This window comes from Ictalurus furcatus, chromosome 19 (assembly GCF_023375685.1).
Source record: "Ictalurus furcatus strain D&B chromosome 19, Billie_1.0, whole genome shotgun sequence".
NCBI classification, from domain to species: Eukaryota; Metazoa; Chordata; class Actinopteri; order Siluriformes; family Ictaluridae; genus Ictalurus; species Ictalurus furcatus.
The window spans coordinates 18,457,419-18,464,757 of NC_071273.1; positions in this window are offsets into that span (position 1 = coordinate 18,457,419).

The window sequence follows — 7,339 nt, forward strand, 5'->3', positions numbered from 1 at the left end:
CAGAGAGGGATGGTGTGGTTTTAAATACACTTTTCCTGTGAGTGAGATGGCCCAGTGGAGTTGACCTGATTTCCACTTGCCCCAAAAGGCCTTGTTCTCCAAGAAAACAAGCGACCCTGCTGCTCGGCTTCTTTCTCTTCTGCAGAGGACTCATCAACGTTCCAACACGCTGGAATTTGTTAATACTGTGTCCTCATTTCTAAACTAACGTTCTGCCAAAATCTGAAAATGACCCATTACCGTTCATTCAGAACAACACAAGATGGGCCAATGATTATTTCATGTTACGAGAAATGTTTAGTTAATGCCGGCCAAACTGCGAGACACTAGAGCGTCTTTGGCACTGGGCTCTCAATAATAATGGATAGAGGAACTTTTACATATTTCAACATGGTTCAGACTGCAGTTTATTTACCACTGGTGACAGGTAACTGTGAAGTAGGAGCTTTTAGGGGGTATTTTTTACACATTTTTCCAAATTTAGCAGTTGGTAATTCCCACCCAGGGTGGCAGAGTAGCCATGGCACAGTTCAAGGATCCTCTAAAAAAGCATCGCTTGTAGGTGGACTGCCTGTGCTTCATGGCTCCTAGGTGTGAATGAGTGTGAATGTGTGTGCATGATGCCCTGCGATGGACTGGCATCCCATCCAGGGTTTATTCCTAACTCACTCCTAGTGTTCCAGGGATAGGTTCTGGATCCACCACAACCCTGACCAGGATAAAGACATTACTGAAGAGGATTGAATGAGTGAATGATTCACACTCACTAGCTTAGGGGTGTCCAATCTTAGCCGCAAAGGGCCGGTGTGGGTTCAGGCTTTAATGCCAACCAAGCAGGAGCCAATCACCCCTGTGATTGGCTAGTTGCCACTTTTTGCTCAGCAGCAACACTTGCTTTCTTTTAGAGACATGAAACCACTCATGCATCTTCATAGGACAGCTGAACACACTTAGAGGGGAGCATTAACTTACACATGAGATAACAGGCACCTATGACTGGTTTATGTCCCTCTGATTGACAGGAAAAAGAGACCATCCTTTCCACTCAGATATTCCCACCAAACAATTGGCAATTCCAATTATTCTCTATTGGACCCCAGACACAGATGAGACTCGAAACGCTTCTGAGTGTTCCACGAAGACATTTAAAAAGTACACAAGTTCAGAAATGCCGCTCTAGTCTGGAAGGTCTCCACTGATCTGTGTGCTATCCTGTCTCATCAGTGCTGGGTTTTGATGTCCATCCCTGCTGAGGGGCAGCAACAGGTTGCGCAATAGGAACATCTCGTCCTCTCTGGTTGCTTGCAATCAAAGCATTTTCGACGGTATTTGCCAAGTCAAGCTTGTGTCATTACTCTGTGAAAACGTATCTGTCTTTTACGGCGGCCACTTTCAAAGCTGTGGTTCATCTTTCTTACCTGCCTTTCCCTTTCTCTCGCAAGCACACATGCAATCACAGGCCGGGTCTTGATAGATGTGGTTTTGAATAGGTAGAGTGAAGCGCCCGTAGAGAGTTGCTCTTTGTGAGGGGCATTTCGAGTGAGATGTGATTTCACATCGAGTGGAGCACAGGGTACGGGGGCTGTGCCAGCTCTGCTTGCCTGGTCACATTCCTCTCCCATTGAGTGCTTGGGAACCAAGGCTTCAGCGCAAAGTAGAGTGCAAATATTACCTAGCCCACACTGTTTGCCTTCAACTGGGTTGGGGGAAAATATATGGGTTGCTATACTAGCAATGCGACGCAAACTATAGTGTGGGTAAATAATATTGCGCTAAGTTGCATTTCATTTTCAATATCATCACTACACCTATAACCCTAATGAACTCTATGCTGCCTTTTAAAAAAAATTTTAAAATTTAAAAAAATAAAAAAAAAACCTCAGATGCATCTTCCGTGCACCAGTTACTGACAGGAAAAAACATTTTGAACCCTGTGACACGATGAACTTTTTAAAGCAATGTATAATCACTAGTTCAGAACATCTTTACTAGATATAATTGGAAGCGGTTAGTCATGAGTAAATGAAATATCCTGTAAGCTGTAAAGGTCCGTGGTTGAATGCTCAGTTCAAAGACCTCTTCCTTTTAAAGAAGGCCATATTTGTCCACATTAATGGGTGATATTTAGAGCTCTAGCTTGCTACAAAAACACAGATTTCCAAAGCAGCTCCAAACCAATTGTAAAATGTTCAGTAATAAGTAGCTAATTCGTTCTTAGCCTGTTATTCTACTATCTTTTACTTTTTATAACCTGTTTGGAACATTAGAGGGCAGGATGTGCTTGTGGTAAGTTAGTGTGAGTTTAATGTTTACCTGTGTTTGGAAAGGTTAGTTTGACGTTCAACAGTGTGTTGGTATTAAGAAAGTACAGTACATTAAAAGAGTCTAATGTCTAATGCTAGTGTTAGCGTTAGCATGTAACATCGTGAGGGAGAAGCTCATGATCTTATTGAACTCCATGTATAAATACAATAACAACAATCGTTTTCCTTTACAGTACTGAAGAGTTAAAGCTCGCTAAGATTCTTTTATGAAAAACTGGAAGGTTTACTGCTAATCTCCACACCAACGATCAGCATATAGCTAAAGTGCTTCCAGCAGAGCATTTCACTTTATCTTACTTTATAAGTAGGAAGATAAAACTAGCCAACATCACAGGTACAAAGTACACATACATGATAACGAAATCTTATATAAAACCAGCGTTCGTTTATATACATATATATATTAACTGTCATTAACTATTTTAACTATCTAAACTGTTCAATTGACCTCTTGTTACTTGTTAAGCACTTAATGACTAAATATGATATCATGATATCATAAAAACATCCTCAAGTATCATAACATGATATTTTTGCCAAGTCATGATGCTTCTGTGGAGCTGTTTGAATGGTCAGGTGCTGTTCAGTGGAATAAAATCTGGGTTTCTGGGTTGGTTCTGTGAGCAGAGAATTTCCATTTATCAGTGACGGAGTTGAAAAGCTGATGGATTTTGGTTTATTGCGCAGTTTAATTGTACCGCACGCTGCCGAGCATATGCTTCTCTGTGCTCCGTCTCACGCTTCCACCCCTCCCGTGTCTTTTCACTATCTGACTGTCCTTATCTTTCCTCATCTGCATTTCAGTTTTGCTCGGTCTAATTGTTTTTTTTTACTGTATACGACCTCTTGGTAAGCTTCCCGCTCTCTCATTTTAACCCTCCCTCCCTCCCTCCCTCCCTCTCTGCACCACAGTAATGGCAGCAACCTCCGCTTCTGCGTGGCTTTTTCTCCTGCGTCATTGCTCACCACTGGCGAATGTAAACACATGCACTAACATGAGAACAGCAGATGCGTGACCACACACATGCAAATAGTGTTACAGCTGAGAGCTGTTTGGATCAGAGACGCATGAACGGACGTGTCTTTCTATATTCGGCATGTAGTCTATATCGTTAGGCAATTATAATTAACGTATAGCCTGTTACTGATATGAGTGCTTGCGCTGCTGCTGTTAAGATTAAACTAAACTTGTCGTGTGATCTAGGCTGCCAAGACAGGAACAGCCTGTGTCAAAACAACTAAACAAGCTGCAGTGCGTCATAACAATCGTACTGCGTCACGACACGCTCCTATTCCTCAGCCATCACACCTACACAAGCATGCATATATTTGAATATGACCACTGCACTACATACGCAAATGTAAACAGCAACGCCCACAGACAAAGGTCTCCACTTAGATATGTTTAGCATATGTAAGAGTCACAGAAATGTCAATAAAAACTGGCTTTGCCTGGAAAATGGTACTGCCAGAATCCCTTTTTTTTCTTCTCGAGGACGTGTGATCTTGAGTTTGCTGTATATTTGCATCAGTAGCTTTGCCACTGTTGACTCATCAAAACTCCGAGCAGCTTACAGCAAGTCAGCTGATGTCCAAAGCTGTGTGAAGCCTGAATGCTCCTGAACCAGACAGGTTCTTTGCAGGAGTGGCGCATTAATGTGGTAGCAGATTACCAGACGTTACTCTCCTAAGCTAGTTCTGAGGGTCCTCGCAGTCAGTGTGGCTGTCTTTACTGCTGTTTGTTCACACACACACACACACACACATGCACATGCACAGTAAATCCTCACGCAGCAGACTCCCATTACATCAGCGACATATTCCTCGTTTCAGATGAAGTTCTAATTTCATTGCTCTTCAGCATGTGGACGCATCTTGCTCAGAAAGAACTGCTCAGAGACCAATAGAGACTAATAGAGACTGCTAAATAAAGCGCATGTAAAACACCCGTGTGTGGATACAGGCCGACCGACCGTATTAAAGTTCCTAAATGTTCAGTCGATTTGGTGCTCGAGACAAGCAGATTGTGTGTCTGGATTATTATTTTATTATTTGTAGTTGGCCTTAATGACTTCTGCAATGTTAATGTTTTGATTTGATACGTAGCTACGCTTACGTTTACGTCCACGTTAATCCGGATAGAGCTGAAAATGGCATTTTCGTTTTAAAAACGCTCTCCATCTACACTGGCGTTTTCAAATGTTTTCCAAAAATTGCTTGTACACACTGAAACGTCTGAAAACGCTTACGTCCCTAAACTGCAAAAGCGTAAAAACATAAAAAATCTTTGGCCCGCGTAACATACTCGGTTGTTTCCCTAATTTGCCTGTGAGACTGTCTGTGATGTGTTATCGTTCTGTCACGCTCCCTAACTATCACCCGTTGATGATAAAATCGCCTTGGATTTAAAGGGGAAGGAAAAGGGGGTGTGGCCAGATATGAGTAACATGTGTCATGTACAAGTTATATCATTATATCGCAAAAATATACAGGAAGCTAGTTACGACGCGGCTGTAGCTGCAAACGTTAGCGTTTCGCTTTTTTTTTTTTGCTTAATTACTCGTTAAGAAGGTAACAATCCATGTAAAACTAAACTCAGCACTGTAAATAAACGTAATGAGTTATTAGCTGTACATGCTCTGTGTTGAGCAGCATTTGTCAGAGAAAGATGTTTTGTTGCTCTGCTCCGAAGCCAGACAGCAGGTTATTAAGGTCTGTCTAAGATACGAAACAGCTGAAAAGGAAACACACATCACGAGACACAACACGCTGTGTTTTTGTCAATCTTACAGCTACAGATGCCGTGTTTTCCAAAAGACATTTACATCATCTGACCGATAATCAAGTCCCGATAGCTGGAATCTATCGAAGTTTGCTCGTTCTAACGTTAATCGTCCCAAGCCTATTCCCTAATTCTCTATTAACGCTCTTAGCTAGCTAACTAGCTCACCGTATGTTATTATATTATGTTAGATAAAACTTTCTAGCCTAGTTAATTGCAGTTTCCAGGCCACCAAAGCACACGAAGCACACTGAAGTTTTCACTTGCCTGATGTGGTAGCTAAGGAATTTATTTATCATTTGTCCACCCTAGTATTGAACGCAACAGATGAAGAAAACCGCCTGATGAATCATTTCAGAGTTGCTCAATAGGAAATACATGAGAGTATAAACATTTGGGCTTGAGTAATATCTCTATTCAAGTCAGCGTTTCAATATTTGATTGATCTGATAGATTGAAGTGGAAACCTATTTCCTGTGCATGGTTTTAACCCCAAACTAGCAAAAATCTTGAATGTTTACATCACGCTGATTGATCATGTTCTCAGGAAGCCCTTAAACACAAGCATCTGTAAAGCTCAGACACACACGAACACATGCATGACGACTAGAAAATGCTTTGTTATATGCAAAGGTGTGGTGGTGGCACTTAGCAGAAAACAGCCGTAGAGCATTTATCGTATAGTCTCACGCATCAGGTCAAACGCAGTCATTATTCCTTTGGTATAGCAACGACGACACACCATAAACGGTAACATCACATTAGATCCACAGCAACAGAGCTGGAATAAAAGCCGTGCTGGTAATGCAATAAAACAGCCACTTGTGTCTGAGCTCTGGTGGGCAGAGTTCACTGGATAGTTTTTTGTGATTGTTGCGGCTGAAATGGCTTGATTTTGCCGCAGCTTTTGTTTTTGTTTTTTTTAAATTTGCGGTGCCTTTTGCATAGTTTTTTGTGCATTTTTTTTTTTGCAAAGAACTACCTGAATTGGCAGAATTACAATTGCACGAAATTGTTTTGCAGTGATGTTTGTTAGTAAATGAGACCTTTTAGCTGCACTCATGCTCACAAACGTATAGCATAAAAACACATTAATTCAACTGTAAAGTTAAATTCAATTAGTAACACAAAGTTCAGCAAATAGGCCAGATGAAATCAGATTCCAGTTTTCTTTGTTGCTCTATGCCGAGGGTCCTAGAGAACATTTAAAGAGGCGCTACTGTTGTTTTATTCACACTGACATTTACACAGATAACAATAATCTGATAATACTTTCATTTCAGACAATCTTATCGACCAGCCAGTACATTGGTGTGTCTGTTTTATTTCATGCCCCATTAAAGGTTAGTGGGGGGGGGGGGGTCATGTCAATCAAATTGGCAGCAATATTACTGACATACATTTGTATGAGTAACAAATTTTCATGACTTACCAATTTCTTGTGTAAATTCTCCTGCAAACGATTTACGAATAAACTCATTCATATCTAGTTTCATTCATATCCATGATGAACAATATAGGAACAACACTGTTCAATTAACATTGAAATGTTTTAGCTTTTAAATGGACTAACTAACACTGACTACGTTTACATGCACCTCAAACTCTGTTTAAGGTCAATATTCGGGTTGCAGTCATATTCCAAATACGATGTTTATATGCGTACAGGTATCGTAATATTCCTGCATACATGGTTGTTGTAAGTATGCCTGAGCTGCCATTCCTAAATACCTAGCTTACAGCTAAGCACCTGTTAGCACCCACAATTCCTTGTGGACTGAGCATGCGCATATATCTCCTTTCAGTGGATTTTCTGAATAAGGTGTTTGCATGCAACAAATGTCCGATTAAAACAGGCATATTCCATGGGTGTGAATCAGAATTTGAGGAATCAGAATATTGTCTCAATCTGAATCGGGCATTCAGAGTGTGGCGTTTACGACTCAGTAATAATCGGGATATTAATGTGCATGTAAACGTAATCACTGATATCTAGGAAATATCTAAGAAATGTGTCTAAAACAAGATTTAATATTTTAGATCTGTTTCTTTCATAAGGCATTAATTTAACCAAATACTACAACTGCATGGCCCTATTTACCGAATGACTAGCATGTCAGCTTCTGCATCAAAATGACCAAAACTCCTTTTGTATCATTTTTGGAAAGGATCAAAGACAAAGTCTTTAACCTAACAGACTGACACTGACGCACCGATTTCAGTAGAATCAGAT